Source organism: Nerophis ophidion, linkage group LG19 (genome assembly GCF_033978795.1).
Source record: "Nerophis ophidion isolate RoL-2023_Sa linkage group LG19, RoL_Noph_v1.0, whole genome shotgun sequence".
In the NCBI taxonomy this organism is placed as follows: Eukaryota; Metazoa; Chordata; class Actinopteri; order Syngnathiformes; family Syngnathidae; genus Nerophis; species Nerophis ophidion.
Window position 1 is genome coordinate 16,358,101 of NC_084629.1, and position 19,600 is coordinate 16,377,700.

The 19,600-nt window shown below is 41.8% G+C and overlaps 1 protein-coding gene across 2 annotated transcripts in view; it reads right to left on the minus strand.

Moving 5' to 3' along the window:
- The window catches only part of rcbtb1 (regulator of chromosome condensation (RCC1) and BTB (POZ) domain containing protein 1), a 35,813-nt gene extending 25,178 nt beyond the window's left edge, over positions 1–10,635 (minus strand). Inside the window, exon 1 of one of the 2 annotated variants that reach the window (XM_061879339.1) lies at positions 10,467–10,635. The gene's annotated coding sequence lies outside the window, so the exon portion shown is untranslated. The remainder of the gene's footprint in view (positions 1–10,466) is intronic. The other variant, XM_061879340.1, reaches the window with a different exon arrangement.
- Between the last annotated feature and the right edge of the window lie 8,965 nt (positions 10,636–19,600).

The window sequence follows — 19,600 nt, forward strand, 5'->3', positions numbered from 1 at the left end:
AATCATAATGTTGTTGTTGTTGTTTTTTTACACTTACCAATATTACTTGTGGTTACCGGTGATATCTATCTTTATAATAGACAATAATCTATCTTTATTTGTCGTTATTTAAATTTTCTGAATAAATTATGTTATCATGTTCAACAGTCAACTGATTGGTGTTCATTTTCAATCTATCAAGACACAAAAATAATATCAAAATCAAATTACAGGATGTTATTTATGTAGTTTGCTCATTTTCCTCGACTGGTGCATTAACATCCTGTGGTTTACCTATTTATACATATGTAGCATCATCTACAAACATACAGAAAATTGCTATTGGGACATCCAGTGGACACATTTACAACAGCAGTTTTTATAATTAAAAAATGTTGGCTTATTTTTATACTTGGCAAACTCAAATTTGTGGGACGGATAAACCCTGTTCGCGGGCCTAATTGTACATTTGACACCCCTGCTTTGTTTTTTTCGTTTTTCTGCCTTTTTGTTGGGGACCCTTTGGGACGGTGCAACACGGAATGGCACTTTTGTGACTTCTGCGGTGCTTTTTTGTGGACTTCTGGATCTGCCTTTCGGCCCTGGAGACCAACTGCTGGGTCTCTGCCACACCAGAGTCCGTTTGGAGACACTGGAGGAGATGCAGATAAAGAGACAGGGCTGCGGAGCTAGGACTGAGTCCAGGAACGGACAGGCTTCACAGTGTCTTGGCTAAATGAACAGGTATCCGACACCCTGGTCTCCTTGGACGCATCCTCGCTCACCCATGCGGACTGGACACTGGCCGAGTTAGTGGGCGGCCGAGAGTGGACTCGGCGCTCTTGGTTGCTTTGTCTCTGGCCAAGGTCGCTCCACCCCAGCAGACGATGGCGTGGAACACCGCAGAGGACACCACAGTGTATATCTTTCTTTTACTTGTATTCATAGCTGTATGTAGAAGTGGCTGGTTGTATCAGCTCTGCTCCTTTAATGTCCTTTGTTTTCTTTATTGTTTGATGTTTCCCTCTTACACAAATGTAAGAGGGATGTGTGCTATGGCTATGAGTTGTTTTTTCCCTGGGCCTCAGTCTGAATTTTTCTTCTCCCCCCTCTCCCCATTTTCTACCTGTATCTCACCTTTTTTATAATGGGCGCCGAAAGTTGGCAGACCCGTCAGCTATCTTGTTCTGTCTCGATGTAATATTTGTTTGATCTTGAATGGGATTGTGCTGAAAATTTTAATTTCCCCTCTGGGATTAATAAAGAATTTCTGATTTTGATTCTGAATTTCTGATTTTGATTCTGAATTAACAAGAGGAAACATTTTCTGCTCACATTTTCAACATTCAACAAATGTTCCATAAAAGTATAGTCACCAACAAGTAGCAGGTAGACTTACCGGCTACTTCTAAAAAATTCCACCTGCTCAGGTTGAATTAACAGTAGGTTGACCTGCTCCTTTTACTGTTTTTTTTTACATAGAAAATACAAATACAAAATAAAATAATATAAAAAACTTAAGTGCAACCAAATCTTTTCAGGTTAAATGAGCAGTGGTTGGACCTGCTACTACCTTCATTTCAATAAACAACTATGCTAACAGAGAAAAGTCACAACAAATGCAAACGCCACAACAAAACAACTTAAAGTCATAACACGAAAACTATTAGCCAAAACACGACAATGCAAAGACGGGAACGGAAGTGACCGGGGACAAGTTTTGGCAACTCCCCGACTTCCTGAGACAAAGTTGAAAACTGTGTAATAAACGAAGTAGAAAAAAGTAATTGAAATGTGACTACTTTTTCAGTCATAAGTTACTTTTTTTAAATGCATTTGTTGTGACCTTTCTCAGCCACAGTAGTTATTTGCTATTATTGTTTTGGCAACTGGGGGCGATAACGCCACAGACGGTTGGCATAGACTTGAGTAACGTTTAACCTTAAATAGTTTTATAAACTTCATATAAAGTCGGCTGTTCTTAAACCCAATGTTTTCCTTTTTCTACTATCGGTAAAATCGGCCTATTTCATTTTAAAACGAAGTTGGATCCTTTTTCAAAACCACACTAAAAGAACACCTCCAGGCAACTTCAAATCTAGACTGACACCCTACCCCCTTCCACATCCCGGGATTATAAATAATCAAATTTAAATAATCAAATGTATACACTTGTTTTTATGCTTTCTGAACTCAGTATGTTCACTGCTCGCTGTACATATCCTACAAAGTCCGACCTACACAGTTTCAATGTCCATTTCTCAGATGATGCAACTGTTGATGACTGAAGTGCAGATATCAACCCAACCAAATCCCCCTGACCCCCAATTGTAAATAATGTAAATAATTCAATGTATATACTCTAATGATTAACTTGTGTGATGACTGTATTATGCTGATAGTATATATTTGTACCATGAATTGATTAACATGGACCCCGACTTAAACAAGTTGAAAAACGTATTCGGGTGTTACCATTTAGTGGTCAATTGTACGGAATATGTACTGTACTGTGCAATCTACTAATAAAAGTCTCAATCAATCCATAAAAAAACCCTAATGGTTACACCCTTACTTTGAAGGCTAAGCACATTGCTATTAGGTTCATAATAATCGGGGTGTATTTATCTGGTTAAAGCAGGGGTGTTAAACTCATTTTAGATGGGGGGCCACATGGAGACAAATCTACTCTCAAGTGGGCTGCACTGGTAAAATCACAGCAAGATAACTTAGAAATAAAGACAACTCCAGATTGTTTTCTTTGTTTAAAAATAGAACAAGCACATTCTGAAAATACCTTTGTTGGATTTTTTTTTACACTTACATGTTGCGGTTAATAGTATTTTATCTTTATTTGTCGTTATTTATACTTTCTGAATAAATTATGTGACAATGTTCATCAGTCAACTCATTGGTTTTAATTTTCAATCTATCGAGATAGAAAAAATAGTATCAAAATCAAATCACAGGATTTAATTTATGTAGTTTGATCATTTTCATCAACATCATGTGTGTTTTTTTGTTAGTTTTTTTACATATGTAGCATCATCTACAACAATACAAACAATATTGCGACATGTAGTGTATACATTTAGAACAGGAGTTTCTTTTATTCAAACATTTTGGCTCATTTTCATACTTAGCCAACTCATCCCGCGGGCCGGATAAAACCTGTTCGAGGGCCTGATATGGCCCACGGGCCTTACGTTTGACACCCCTGGGTTAAAGTGATAATTTATTTTAGTGATTGATTAGAACTAGTGTGTGAATGTGAGTGTGAATGTTGTCTGTCTATCTGTGTTGGCCCTGCGATGAGGTGGCGACTTGTCCAGGGTGTACCCCGCCTTCCGCCTGATTGTAGCTGAGATAGGCGCCAGCGCCCCCCGTGACCCCAAAAAGGGAATAAGCGGTAGAAATGGATGGATGGATGGATGGATGGATGGATGGAACACAATATTTATTAGACCGCGGGAAATTCATTTGGGGAAATTTGGTACAGTGCAATGTAGCTGACATTTTAATGGCTTAAATAAGAGCGAGTCTGCATTCACCCCGATCATCGGTGCGTTTGGCGGCCTGAAGGCGGAGGAAGACAGCTCAGACACCGGTGAGGACAGCGGCTCGGTGGTGGTGGTGTTTGTATGTATATTCACCAGGGTATTAAATACATAACTCACTCTGATCTTAACCACAATGCCCTTGAATCTGTGTGGGGAGAAATCAAATTCACAAACGCTAAGCCGGTACTGATAGGGACTGTAAACAGCCCCCCTAATCAGAATGATTTCTATGGAGCTCTTGAAGAGGACTTAGTTGGCGTAAACAATGTGGAAAAATTATAACTGGAGATCTGAACACAGATATTCCACGCAGAGATGCGCCTGTCTTCAAATCTTACAGCAAGTTCTGTAATCTGCACGCTCTCTCCCAGCTAATAACACTCCCCACACGGGTGTGTGATTCCACCCAATCAACCATAGATCTCATCCTCGCATCAGACCGGCATAACATAAATAGTGGGGTCATGATCTGTGGTCTTAGCGATCACTATATAACCTTCTGTAAGTGAAAAATAAGTAAACCCAAAGCCAATGGCCACATAACAGCTCAATCCAGATCCCTTAAAACATACTCCAGTGATAATTTCAACCTTAAATTAGGTGAGTGGGACTGGTCCCCTGTGCTCACGAGCAAGCTGCTTGAAGATGCTTGGGATCGCCTATAAACAGCGTTCCTAGCGATACTAAATGATGTGGCTCCCGTGAGAACAGTCAGTATCAACGCCCGCTCTGAACCATGGATCAATCCATACCTATTAGCTGCCATAAAAGACAGAGACAGAAAATACTTTGAATACCAAAAGTGTAAAACCGAAGTAAATAAACAACCCAATAATAATAACCTCAAATCACTCCTTTCAACGCTCAAAAAGCAATGCAATAAATTAAGAAATAAGACAAACAACCTGACTAAATCCTTAAAAAAAAAAAATTATATCAATGACAAAATAGAGGAAAACACAAATAAGCCACGTGAGCTCTGGAAAATTCAGAACAACCAGCTTCATGGATGCAGCCAGAAACTTAAAACCAGACTCACCAACATCAACATCAAGGAGGACTCCCTCATTACAGACAAAATGGAGGTAGCAAGTAGACTTAACACCTTTTTCACCAGATTAGCCACAACTCTCGTTAACAAGCTGTCCCATCACTCTGGTCGCTTTGGTGTAGAACACATTGAAGCCTTCTACAGAAAGCTAGGAGTAATCAACAACAATTTCAAATAAGGAATGGTCTCAGCTAACGAGGTGCTTAATAAATAGAGCGCGCTCCACCTAAACAAGGCCACCGGCCGTGACAATATCCCCTCATGGACTCTGCCACCACCATTGCCCCAATAATAACACATATAATAAACCTCTCAATCAAACAAGGCCAAGTACCCAAGGATTTCAAGATAGCTAGAGTAACACCCATTTTATAAAAAAAGAAGCAAATTAGAACCATGGTAACTACCGACCTGTTTCTATTCTCAGTTCCATTTTGAAAGTCCATCCATCCATTTCTACCGCTTATTCCTTTCTGGGGTCGCGAGGGGGCGCTGGTGCTTATCTCAGCTGCAATCAGGCGGAACGCGGTGTACACCCTAGACAAGTCCCTACCTCATCGCAGGCCCAACACAGATAGACAGACAACATTCACACTCATATTCACACACTAGGGCCATTTTAGTGTTGCCAATCAACGTATCCCCAGGTAGGGATAGGTTGACCTATTCATAAACTATTTTTTTTGTCATAAACATCTGAACAAATATGAACTATTTGTTCATAAACTATATTTTCATAAACTATTTTTTCCATTACTTTCAAAAGTAATGGAAAAATTTGTTTATGAACAGGTCGATAGATACCTTGCTATTAATAAACTAATGTACAAATTCCAATCCAGCTTCAGAACTAACCACTCCACTGACACATGCCTTCTCTATCTGACCGACCACATCAAACATGAGGTGGACGCGGGCAAATGCTGCGGCATGGTCATGCTGGACATTCAGAAGGCCTTTGACACCGTTAACCACGCTATACTGTTGGATAAACTCAGAGCAATCGAATTCGATAAAACCTCATCGAGCTGGATGCAATCTTACTTGGAGGGGAGGAAACAGGTGGTAGAGGTGAACGGCACCGTGTCCCCTCCCCTCTCAGTTAGCTGTGGAGTCCCCCAAGGCAGTATCCTAGGACCTTTACTGTTCCTAATATACGTAAATGACATGCCATCAGCATTCGACTGTGAATTGTTCCTGTTTGCGGAAGACTCGGCCCTGCTGGTATCCGGCAAGGACAAGTCACAGGTGGAAAAAATCCTCAGTGCTGAACTCCTTAATATTTGCACCTGGCTCGCTGACAACAAGCTATCCATACACTTAGGTAAAACGGAATCCATACTATTTGGGTCCCATATCAACCTTAAGAAAGTCAGTGACTTCACTATAAAAGTGGGTGACCAGGAAAGATGGGATCACCTACCTAGGTTCCATTCTAGAGGCTAATGTTTCCTGTGATAAAATGGCAACCAAGGTAATCAAAAAGGTCAACCAAAGAATGAGATTCCTCAACAGAATCTCCTCTCTGGTCAACAAAAGCACCTTGAAGATTTTAGCGGGAACTCTCATTCAACCCTTTTTCGATTACGCCGGCACCTCCTGGTACCCCAAACCCTCAAATCTAGACTCTAAACATCCCAGAACAAGCTAGTCCGGTTTCTTTTAGACCTCCACCCCAGATCACACCTCACTTCAACCCACTTCTTTAAAGTGGGCTGGCTCAGGGTGGAGGACCGAGTAAAACAACTTGCACTGAGCCAAGTCTATAAAATCCACTACACATCCCTGATACCGAAGTACATGTCAAACTACTTCCTTATGACCGCCATAACCACAACACCAGGGGGAGCTTCACAAACCACGTTAAACCCAGATTCCGATCTAACAAAGGTCTTAATTCATTCTCTTTCTATGCCACAATGTGGAATACACTCCCAACAGGTGTAAAAGTAAGTGCATCTCTATCCTCCTTCAAAACCGCTTTAAAACAACACCTCAGGCAACTTCAACCCTTTACTAATACCCTCCTCCATTCACATCCCATCTCCCCGGATTGTTAATAACCTAATGTGAATAATCAAATGTATTTCTAATGTATATACTTGTTCTTATGCTATCTGAACTCACTATGTTCTCTGCTCGCTGTTCATATCCTACTAAGTAAGACCTAAGCCGTTTCAATGTCCATTTCTCTGTTGATGCAATTGTTGATGACTGAAGCACTGATATCAACCAAAGCTCCTCATCCCACCCCCGGATTGTAAATAATGTAAATAGTTCAATGTATATACTATGATGATTAACTTGTGTGATGACTGTATTATGCTGATAGTAGTGATGGGTCCGGCAACACCGATGCATCGGCGCATGCGTCGAGCTCATAGAGCGAAACCCTGTGTCGGTGCGCGTACCGCTCTTAGAAAGTCACGTGACCGATCAAGAGCTGTTTTGGTCACGAGACCGATACGCGAACTGTGTCGCACTGGCACCTGTGTGCCAACCTGTGTTTATAAGGAAGCGCATCTGTCATTGAGATGCTTCTGCCAACAGAATCGCCGCACTTCTGTCGTTGGTCATTTGTCATTTATCGTCGTCGGAGATCATTTCCACCGTGTGGGAATATTTTGATCAAATATCGGAAAAAAAGGTATTTTTGTTCATTTCCTTGTCGTTTCTTCCTGTTCTCTCAAAGTTTCTAGCATTGTCCCACCCACACAACCATCCTATTGGTTACATTGAAAAGCGGTGACAAACAATCTCTTTGATAGCTCAGTTGGTATAGTGGAGGACTGAAGTTGTTCCTGTTGAATTCCTTAGGGCGCTTGTTCAAATCCAGCTCGCACCCATTACCTTTTTACCATGAATTGATTAAAGTTGAAAAACTTATTCGGTTGTATGTACTGTACTGTGCAATATACCAATAAAAGTTTGAATCAATCAATTAACAGAGCCTATTCAGAGCGCATGTAAAAAAACAAAAAAAAAACATTCCCAGTCCACAAGTATCCTCATTCACAACACGTTCTCTTAGATTTCCATGTTATGATACATATGCATACCATTTAGTGGTCAATTGTACGGAATATGTCCTGAACTGTGCAATCTACTAATAAACGTTTCAATCAATCAATCAATCAATCAATCATGTTCACATTATTTATTGACTGTATCTAAAAAAAGATAAAAATATATTTTTATTTAAATGAAGATATGAAATAATCCTAAATGATTATTATATGATATACAACTTTATATTATTGTATATACTAGGTCAGTGGTTCTCAAATGGGGGTACTTGAAGGTATGCCAAGGGGTACGTGACATCTTTTTAAAATATTCTAAATATAGCAACAGTTCAAAAATCCTTTATAAATATATTTATTGAATAATATTACAACAAAATATGAATGTAACTTCATAAACTGAAAAGAAATGCAACAATGCAATATTCAGTGTTGACATATAGATTTTTTTGTGGACATGTTCCATAAATATTGATGTTAAAGATTTCTTTTTTGTGAAGCAATGTTTAGAATTAGTTCATGAATCCAGATGGATCTCTATTACAATCACCGAAGAGGGCACTTTAAGTTGATGATTACTTCCATGTGTAGACAGACATCTTTATTTATAATGGAATCACTTGTTTATTTTTCAACAAGTTTTTAGTTACTTTTATATCTTTTTTTCCAACTAGTTCAAGAAAGACCACTACAAAAGAACAATATTTTACACTGTTATACAATTTAATAAATCAGAAACTGATGACATAGTGCTGTATTTTACTTCTTTATCTCTTTTTTTCAACCAAAAATGCTTTGCTCTGATTAGGGGGTACTTGAATTTAAAAAAAATGTTCACAGGGGTTACATCACTGAAAAAAGGTTGAGAACCACTGTACTAGGTCATAAAATCAGTGTCAGTTGAGTCGGTCCATAGGTTGCCTGTAGGGATTTTTAATGTCCAGCAGATGTCAGTATTTAGTGACACAGTATTGACACAGTATCAATACAGTTTTGCAATGTGTCAAAACGATACATGAAGCCTCATCAACCCATCACTAGCTGATAGTACATATTTGTACCCTGAATTGGTTAACGTGGACCCCGACTTAAAGGCCTACAGAAACCCACTACTACCCACCACACAGTCTGATAGTTTATATATCAATGATGAAATATTAACATTGCAACACATGCCAATACAGCCTTTTTAGTTTACTAAATTACAATTTTAAATTTCCCGGGCGTTTCGTCTTGAAAACGTCGTGTAATGATGACGTGTACGCAAGACGTCACTGGTTTTAAGGAAATATGAGCGCTGCACACACACACAGCTAAAAGTCATCTGCTTTAACCGCATAATTACACAGTGTTTTGGAGATATGTGTTGCTGTATCTTTTGCAATATGTTCAATTAATATTGGAGAAGTCACAGTAGAAAGATGGAGTTGGGAAGCTTTAGCCTTTAGCCACACAGACACACTGTGATTCCTTGTTTAAAATTCCTGGAGGTGAAACTTTCCTATGGATCAGAGCGCTGTCAAGCTAAGACCGATTTTTTAAATTTTATTTTAATCTTCTATTCTTTTCTCCCATCCCCCCCTTGTTTACCTGTATGTCATCTTTTATATAAGGGGCGCTGGAAGCCGGCAGACCCGTCAGCGATCCTGTTCTGTCTCCCTGTACTGTTTGTCTGACCTTGAATTGGATTGTGCTGAAAATTGTAATTTTCCTGAAGGAACTCTCCTGACGGAATAAATAAAGTACTATCTAATCTATCTATCTAATCTAACATGGATCCCTACCAAATGTCAACCAGCAGGTTTCAGTGAATTGTGGTTAAAAAGTCAGTTCTTACCGGAGAAAAGCTGAGCTTGTGTCGTCCATAGCTGCCGTCAACTCCCCTGAGACACTGCGCGTCAAGACACCCGTGGAGACACCCTTCCGACTATCAGGTACTATTTAACTCACTAAAACACTAGCAACACAATAGAAAGATAAGGGATTTCTCAGAATTATCCAAGTAAATGTCTCTAAAAACATCGGAATACGTCCCAATGCAATCGCATTTTTTTTTTTTTTTTAATAGTTTGTCGCTATCAATATCTTCAAACACAAATCTTTCATCTTCGGTCAAATTAATGGGGAAATTGTTGTCTTCTTGGTCCGAATAGCACTTTTTGTTGGAGGCTCCCACTAAAAATAATGTGAATATGTGTGGAGCCCCCACACGTGTGACGTCATCGACTGCGACTTCCGGTAGAGGCAGGGCATTTCTCTTAACACCGAAAGTTGCGAACTTTATCGCGGATGTTCTCTACTAAATCCTTTCAGCAAAAATATGGCAATATCGCAAAATGATCAAGTACGACACATAGAATGGACCTGCTATCCCGTTTATATAAGAAAATCTCTTTTCAGTAGGCCTTTAAACAAGTTGAAAAACTTATTCGGGTGTTACCATTTAGTGGTCAATTGTACGGAATATGTACTGAACTGTGCAATCTACTGATAAAAGTTTCAATCAATCAATCAAATTAAACATTAATCAAGCGCATTTAACCGTTTTAAATGACGTCATCATCATTGTTGTTAACGCTTACCGGAAGCAGCCTCGGTAGCTAGCTAGTAGCTCCAAAGAGAGGACGTACATTCTGCTTCTACGGATTATAAAAACAAGGTTTTACACGTCTGTACTATTGGCACACCATAATAACAGTTGGCTGACAAATGGCGGCCACTGTTACATAACAAACATGGGACAATGGCCTTAAAACAACAATATGGCACCGAGTACTTGCTGGAAAGTGGCGGCTAAGCTAGTTGGCGAGCCAGCCTGAAATAGTATTTTTGACGTGTTTTGGCCATACTCACCGCTCTTAACTGAGAGGATCAATTGTCGCGGCGCATCTCAACCTGCCATATTCACCGGGATTCAACAATAAGTCATGTTTACGCCGCAGAAAAGAAAGTTAACATCGCTATCTTCATTAAGGGCCACTCAGGAGGCGGAAGTGACGTAACTCGATGTGACGTTCGAGAACGAATCGAGAATAACGAGCTGCTCTTTGAAGTGACCGATGGGCGCCGACTCGCCAAGCGTCCGCACGCACCAAGATAGCGCAGTACAGTTTTGTATTTACATCCTTATTATGCCCTCAACTTTATATATACCTTTTTAATACATTTTATTATTACTTATTGTTTTTTTGTGGAGTTAAGATGTTTTTAGGTGAGGGGAAATGTTTAGATCAGGGGTGTCAAACTCATTTTAGATAGGGGGCCAAATGGAGAAATAAAGACAACTTCAGATTGTTTTCTTTGTTTAAAAATAGAACAAGCACATTTTGGGAATGTACAAATCATAATGTTTTTTTGTTTTTTTTACAATTACACCTATATTTTGAGGTTAATAGTATTATATTTTTTGTACTTCCTGGATAAATTATGTGATAATGTTCATCAGTCAACTCATTGGTGTTAATTTTCAATCTATCAAAATCTAATTATCGGAAGTTATTTATGTAGTTTGCTGATTTCTCTCGACTGCTGCACAAAAGTGTGTTTTTTTGTTTGTTTGTTTTACATCTACAACAGTGGTTCTTAACCTGGGTTCGATCGAACCCTAGGGGTTCAGTGAGTCGGGCTCAGGGGTTCAGCGGTGGTCAAAACACATCGTGTAAATAATAACTTCTCTCTATCGGCGTATTACGGATACTGCAACAGCAGAAGTCAGACTGATTTGCAGGTGTGTCATTTGTTGTGAGTTTATGCACTGTCTTGGTTTTGTTGTTTGAACAAGGTGATGTTCACGCACGGTTCTTTTTGTGCACCAGTAAAAAAAACATTGTAACACTTTAGTATGGGGAACACATATTCACCATCAAGTGGTTGCTTATTAAAATGCAAATTAGTAACATATTGGATCTTAACTAGTCAATATTAAGTACTTATTAATGCCTTATTCGGAATGACCTTATTATAACCCTAACCCTAACCAAATAACTCTAAAATAAGTCTTTGTTACTTAGAATATGTTCCCTGAGTGTCCAAAAAACTCTAAATTAAGTCTTTGTTACTTAGAATATGTTCCCCATACTAAAGTGTTACCAAAAACATATACCATATTTTTCGGACTATAAGTCGCAGTTTTTTTCCCATAGTTTGGCCGGGGGTGCGACTTACACCCAGGAGCGACTTATGTGTGAAATTATTAACACATTACCGTAAAATATCAAATATTATTATTTAGCTCATTCACGTAAGAGACTAGACATATAAGATTTTGTGGGATTTATTGATTAGGAGTGACAGATTGTTTGGTAAACATATAGCCCTCGCAAAAATGACTAATGATCTATTGCTAACGATGAATTCTGATGCGTCATCTATGTTGCTGCTCCTCGATCTTAGCGCTGCTTTCGATACTGTCGATCATAATATTTTATTAGAACGTATCAAAACACGAATTGGTATGTCAGACTTAGCCCTGTCTTGGTTTAACTCTTATCTTACTGATAGGATGCAGTGTGTCTCCCATAACAATGTGACGTCGGACTACGTTAAGGTAATGTGTGGAGTTCCCCAGGGTTCGGTCCTTGGCCCTGCACTCTTCAGCATCTACATGCTGCCGCTAGGTGACATCATACGCAAATACGGTGTTAGCTTTCACTGTTATGCTGCTGACACCCAACTCTACATGCCCCTAAAGCTGACCAACACGCCGGATTGTAGTCAGCTGGAGGCGTGTCTTAATGAAATTAAACAATGGATGTCCGCTAACTTTTTGCAACTCAACGCCAAAAAAACGGAAATGCTGATTATTGGTCCTGCTGGACACCGAACTCTATTTAATAATACAACTCTAACATTTGACAACCAAACAATTAAACAAGGCGACACGGTAAAGAATCTGGGTATTATCTTTGACCCAACTCTCTCCTTTGAGGCACACATTAAAAGCGTTACTAAAACGGCCTTCTTTCATCTCCGTAATATCGCTAAAATTCGCTCCATTCTGTCCACTAAAGACGCTGAGATCATTATCCATGCGTTTGTTACGTCTCGCCTCGACTACTGTAACGTATTATTTTCGGGTCTCCCCATGTCTAGCATTAAAAGATTACAGTTGGTACAAAATGCGGCTGCTAGACTTTTGACAAGAACAAGAAAGTTTGATCACATTACGCCTGTACTGGCTCACCTGCACTGGCTTCCTGTGCACTTAAGATGTGACTTTAAGGTTTTACTACTTACGTATAAAATACTACACGGTCTAGCTCCATCCTATCTTGCTGATTGTATTGTACCATATGTCCCGGCAAGAAATCTGCGTTCAAAGGACTCCGGCTTATTAGTGATTCCCAAAGCCCAAAAAAAGTCTGCGGGCTATAGAGCTTTTTCATTTCGGGCTCCAGTACTCTGGAATGCCCTCCCGGTAACAGTTCGAGATGCCACCTCAGTAGAAGCATTTAAGTCTCACCTTAAAACTCATTTGTATACTCTAGCCTTTAAATAGACTCCCTTTTTAGACCAGTTGATCTGCCGTTTCTTTTCTTTTTCTTTTTCTTCTATGTCCCACTCTCCTTTGTGGAGGGAGTCCGGTCCGATTCGGTGGCCATGTACTGCTCGCCTGTGTATCGGCTGGGGACATCTCTGCGCTGCTGATCCGCCTCCGCTTGGGATGGTTTCCTGCTGGCTCCGCTGTGAACGGGACTTTCGCTGCTGTGTTGGATCCGCTTTGGACTGGACTCTCGCGACTGTGTTGGATCCATTATGGATTGAACTTTCACAGTATCATGTTAGACCCGCTCGACATCCATTGCTTTCCTCCTCTCCAAGGTTCTCATAGTCATCATTGTCACCAACGTCCCACTGGGTCATTATTGTCACCGATGTCCCACTGGGTGTGAGTTTTCCTTGCCCTTATGTGGGCCTACCGAGGATGTCGTAGTGGTTTGTGCAGCCCTTTGAGACACTAGTGATTTAGGGCTATATAAGTAAACATTGATTGATTGATTGATAGTATGTTTTATATGTTATAGTTATTTGAATGACTCTTACCAGAATATGTTACGTTAACATACCAGACACCTTCTCAGTTGGTTATTTATGCGTCATAACGTATAATTATTCAGCCTGTTGTTCACTATTATATAAAAAATATTTTTTGGTACTAGTCGTAACTAATATTCTAATTTTCTGAGATACTGAATTTGGGATTTTCAGTAATTGTCAGTACTAATCATCAAAATTTAAAGAAATAAACATTTCAAATATATCACTATGTGTGTAATGAATTGATATAATATGTAAGTTTCACGTTCTGAACATAATTACTGAAATAAATCAACTTTTTCATGATATTCTAATAATATGAAAAGCACCTGTATGTGTTCCCCATACTAAAGTGTTACAATGTTTTTTTTACTGGTGCACAAAAAGAACTGCATGAACATCACCTTGTTCAAACAACAAAACCAACAGTGCATAAACTCACAACAAATTCATCGGCGGTCACTCGTGGTCGAGTATGACTGTCCTCCTTCCTGGTCCTTGTGAGTCTTCAGGTGGGCGTGGAGGCCGATTCTGGACCCGATTATTCTGGGGCAATGTGGACAAGGGAATGTAGTGGTGGTGGGTTTGGGTTGGGCCTGTTTGATGGATGCTCTCTCCTTTCTTAGTCTGCGTTTGTCTTGTGCAGCATGGCGGAGGTCGTCATTATATTGCGCGGCACCCTCACGGACAAGGTTTCTCCACATCGTCCTGTCTGTTGCCTTGACTTCCCAAGACTTAAGGTCTATGCGACACTTTGTCAGGTTTGCCTTGACGTTATCCTTAAATCTCTTCTTTTGACCTCCCGGGGCCCGGTTCCCTTCAACAAGCTGGGAATAAAGGACTTGTTTTGGGAGGCGAGAGTCAGGCATGCGGACTACATGGCCAGTCCATCTGAGTTGGTTTCGGGCAATCGTGGCAGTGATGGTGGGCAAGCCAGCTTCCTCCAGGACGCTGGTGTTGGTGCGTCGGTCCTCCCAGCTGATCCTGAGGATTTTTCTGAGACATCTTTGATGGTAGGTCTCCAGTGCCTTTAAGTGCCTGCTGTAGGTGGTCCAGGCTTCTGACCCATACATAAGGGTCGGGAGCACGACTGCTTTGTAGACCAGGATTTTGGTCTTTGCTTGGAGGTCACGGTTCTCGAAGACTCGCTTCCTCAGCCTTGAGAAGGCCCCGCTGGCCCAGCTGAGGCGGTGGTGAATTTCATTGTCAATGACAGCTTTAGATGACAGGAGGCTCCCGAGATATGGGAAGTGGTCCACATTTTCCAGTCGGATTTTGTCAATTGAGAGGTTTGGGGGCAGGACAGGCGCGCTACTGTTTGGTGGAGGATTTGGGTTTTCTTTATATTGATGGCAAGGCCAAGCTGTTTGTATGCCTTCACAAAAGCAGACAGAGTGCACTGCAGGTCCTCTTCTGAGAGGGCTACGAGGGCATTATCGTCTGCATACTGCAGCTCCATGATGGATATGGTGGTGGTTTGACCTTTAGCCCTGAAACGGTTGATGTTGAGGAGTTGACCGTCGGTTCGGTACATTATTTCGACTCCCTGGGGCAGATGTATGTTTGTGAGATGGAGGATAGCAGCAACAAAAATGGAGAATAGTGTTGGAGCAATGACACATCCCTGTTTTACACCTGTGTCTACCCTAAAGGGTTCTGTTTCATCTCCACTGCCACTGAGCACTGTGGCTGACATGTTATCATGCAGTAGTCTCAGTACCCGGATGTATTTGTCTGAGCAGCCAATCTTGGACAGAACCAGCCAAAGGGCCTGACGGTTAACCGAGTCAAAGGCTTTGGTGAGGTCTATGAAGGCCATGTATAGTGATTGGTTTTGTTCCCGGCATTTTTCTTGGAGTTGTCGTGCGATGAAAATCATGTCTGTGGTGCCTCTCTGCTTGGGCGAAATCCACTCTGAGACTCAGGAAGCACGCTCTCTGACAGGGGGGTGAGTCTGTTGGCCAAAACCCGAGCGAGGGCTTTCCCTATGGTGGACAGGAGAGAGATGCCACGGTAATTCCCACAGTCTGCCTTGTCTCTTTTCTTAAATATGGAGACAATTAGGGTATCTCTGAGCTGTGCTGGGATTTCCTCTTTTTCCCATATTTTGAGAAGCAGGGCATGGATGTGCTTGGTAAGATCGGGTCCGCCTTTCTTCAGGACCTCTGCTGGAATGCCATCAGGCCCAGCAGCCTTGTTGTTCCTCATCATCCCAATGGCATCCTGCAGCTCATCCAAGATAGGTGGCTCTCCCATGCTTTCATCTGTGGGTTGTTGTGGGAGTTGGTCAAGAGCCTCCATCTCAGGTATAGTGTCCCTGTTTAAGAGGTCCTTATAGTGTTCTTTCCACCTGTTTGAAATTGCGTCTTTGTCCTTCAGCAGCAGCAGACCATCCTTGGAGCGAAGGGGGGTTAGGCAGCGGTGGCTGGGACCATACACCGCTCTTGTGGCATCGAAGAAGCCTCTCGTGTCTCCGGAGTCAGCAAACTGCTCGATCTCCAGAGCCTTCTTTGTCCACCACTGGTTCTTCAGTTTCCTAACCTGTGTTTGGACAGCTGCCTTCGCTTTGGCATGGGCTACTCTTTTCACTTTGCAGTGGATGTCGTTTTGCCAAGTGATGAAAGCTTGCCGCTTGTTGTCAATTAGTTGCTGGATCTCAGTGTCGTTCTCATCAAACCAGTCTTGATGTCTCCGCTTTTTGAGACCAAGGATATTTTTGCAGGATTTCATTATGGCAGTCGAAAGTGTGCTCCAGTGTGTTTCCGTATCCTCTGGGTACTGTTTGGGCAATGCTGCGCTGAAGGCCTCCTGCAGCTGTTGTTGGTAGGTGGTGTCACTCAACAGCTCGATGTTAATTCTTGGCCGGCACTGTCTTTTCTGCATCCGTCTTTTCCGCATTAAGCGGATGGACATGATGGAGCGAATGAGGCGGTGGTCGGTCCAGCAGTCGGCTGCACTGGTCATTGCTCTGGTGTTTAGGACGTCGCGACGGTCTTTAGAGCGGACAATAACGTAGTCAATGAGATGCCACAGTTTGGAGCGAGGGTGCATCCATGATGTTTTGAACTTGGTTTTCTGACGGAACAGTGTGTTGGTGATGACCAGGTTGTGCTCCGAGCACTTAGTTAGCAGTAGTGTGCCATTAGAGTTTGTATTTCCGACCCCTTCTCTCCCCAGCGTACCCCTCCATAGGTGGTGGTTTCGTCCCACTCTGGCGTTGAAGTCTCCGAGCAGGATTAACTTGTCCTCCTTGGGGACTTCAGATAGAACTTTGTCCAGGTCAGCATAAAAGGCCTCCTTAACTTCAACCTGTGCATCAAGGGTTGGTGCATAGGCACTAACGACCGTGGCCATATGACTGCTAGCAAGCATAAGGCGTAAGGTCATTAGGCGCTCGCTGATGCCCACAGGGAGTTCATGGAGGTGGTTGATGAGGCAGTTCTTAATAGCAAAACCCACACCGTGGATTCGTGGCTCATTTTCAGGCTTTCCTTTCCAAAAGAAAGTATATCCGCCTTTTTCTTCCTTCAGCTGCCCTTCGTCGGCCAGTCGGGTCTCGGAGAGTGTTGCGATGTCGATCTGGAACTTCCTTAGCTCTCTGGAGATGATGGCAGTTCGCCTTTCAGGTCGATCACTGGCTTGGTTGTCCGTGAGGGTTCACACGTTCCAGGCTCCAATGTGTAATTTATGTTTTCTTAGTTTCTGACCGCGTGGTGGTGATCCCTCTGGATGCAGTATTCCAGACAGGATGTTGCGAGGCAGGCTATTTTTATGGTACCTTTTCTAACCCCCTCCCCTACTGGGGTGAGCAGAGTGGATCCTGAATAGGGCTGCTCAGTCATGGGTGCAGCTGCCGAGAAGCTCTTCTGCCTCAGTCCATGAGGTTAACGACTGAATCTAACACCCACCGCCTGTGTGCCAGGTTGTGGATAGGGACTGCCAGACTTCACTGTACTGCCCCCGTTACCACTTCCCGGTCGCCAAAGGAATTTGAAGTATCCGGGATGTAAAATGGATGGGTTCCCATTCGGGAGGACGCCTGCGCGTGACGTCTTTTAGCGTTGGGAGACCGATGCGCCTGCAGCCACCACACGGTCCTTGGCAGAGAGGGGCCTTGATCCAGTGGCATGGATCTTTGACGACTGGAGACCACCCTCAGTTGCAGCCTACATCCGCCTTCAGTGCCGTTGTGACATGCAGTGTCATCCTCCGCCACTTCCACCGTTGAGGTCTTTGGACCGCACTTTGTCTGGAACTTCCCCCTTGACCTTACCGCCATGGTTAAACCTACCAGGAGCAGAAGCTCCCGACGGCATCGCTCTTAGGTTCATTGGAACTCGCAAGGCTCTCCACAACGGCAAGGTGGCGGTCCATGGAGAGCAAGGTGGCGGTCCATGAAAAGCACCTGTATGTGTTCCCCATACTAAAGTGTTACAATGTTTTTTTTACCGGTGCACAAAAAGAACTGTGCATGAACATCACCTTGTTCAAACAACAAAACCAACACAGTGCATAAACTCACAACAAATTACACACCTGCAAATCAGTCTGACTTCTGCTGTTGCCTTATCCATAATACGCCGATAGAGAGAAGTTATTGTTTAACCGATGTGTTTTGACCACCGCCGAACCCCTGAGCCCGATTCACCGAACCCCTAGGGTTCGATCGAACCCAGGTTAAGAACCACTGGACTAGACGTATAAGATTTCGTGGGATTTATCGATTAGGAGTGACAGATTGTTTGGTAAACGTATAGCATGTTCTATATGTTGTAGTTATTTCAATGACTCTTACCATAATATGTTACGTTAACATACCAGGCACCTTCTCAGTTGGTTATTTATGCGTCATATAACGTACACTTATTCAGCCTGTTGTTCACTATTCTTTATTTATTTTAAATTGCCTTTCAAATGTCTATTTTATCAAATACATTTCCCCAAAAATGCGACTTATACTCCAATGCGACTTATATATGTTTTTTCCCTTCTTTATGCATTTTCGGCGGGTGCGACTTATACTCCGGAGCGACTTATACTCTGAAATATACGGTAACTTTGTCTTGAATTTGAAAAAAAAAGAGGGTTTGGTGAATGTGCATATGAAACTGGTGGGGTTCGGTACCTCCAACAAGGTTAAGAACCACTGATCTACACCGATAAAAATAATCGCTATTGCGACGTCCAGTGGACACATTTAGAACAGCATGTTATTACATTAAAACATTTTGGCTCATTTTTATACTTGGCAAACTCATCCCGCGGGCCGGATAAAACCTGTTGGCGGGCCGGATAAGGCCCGCGGGCCGTACGTTTGACACCCCTGGTTTAGATAGTGATGTCACTATCAAACAAAGCACCACATAATGAAATTATTACAATGAAAACAAATATATATATATATATATATATACATATAGTAAATATTGAAGAAGAAAAAAAATCCCAATAATATAGTACATTTGTTGGTAGTTAAAATTATTCTGATCCACGTCTAAATATTTACTTACACCGGTGACTTTTTTTTAATGAAAAATAAACATTTCAAAAAATCTATAACGATGAGCCAGTCTTTTGAACAAATCCTCGTAAAGAACGGATCCTGAACATCTGGTCGTCTGGGGTAAAAAAAAAAAGTCCTGCTTCATAAAGAAAATGCAACCACTTTCGCAATCCAATAGTAAACATAAGTAAAATAAATTTCTGAAAAAATCTTAAATCCTGGAACAAGTGTTTTCTTGCAGTTTATATTATCATTCATATATGAGCATGTCAATAGACTTACTGTTGACATTCAGTTCGTGCCTTGTTGTCCGGCTGGAAATCGGAAAAAAATCAGGAGAATGGTTGTCCTGGGAGAGACACTGAAATTCGGGAGTCTCCTGGAAAATTCGGGAAGGTTTGCAAGTATGCCATACAGCGGGGGTCAATAACCCGCGGCTCTTTAGTGC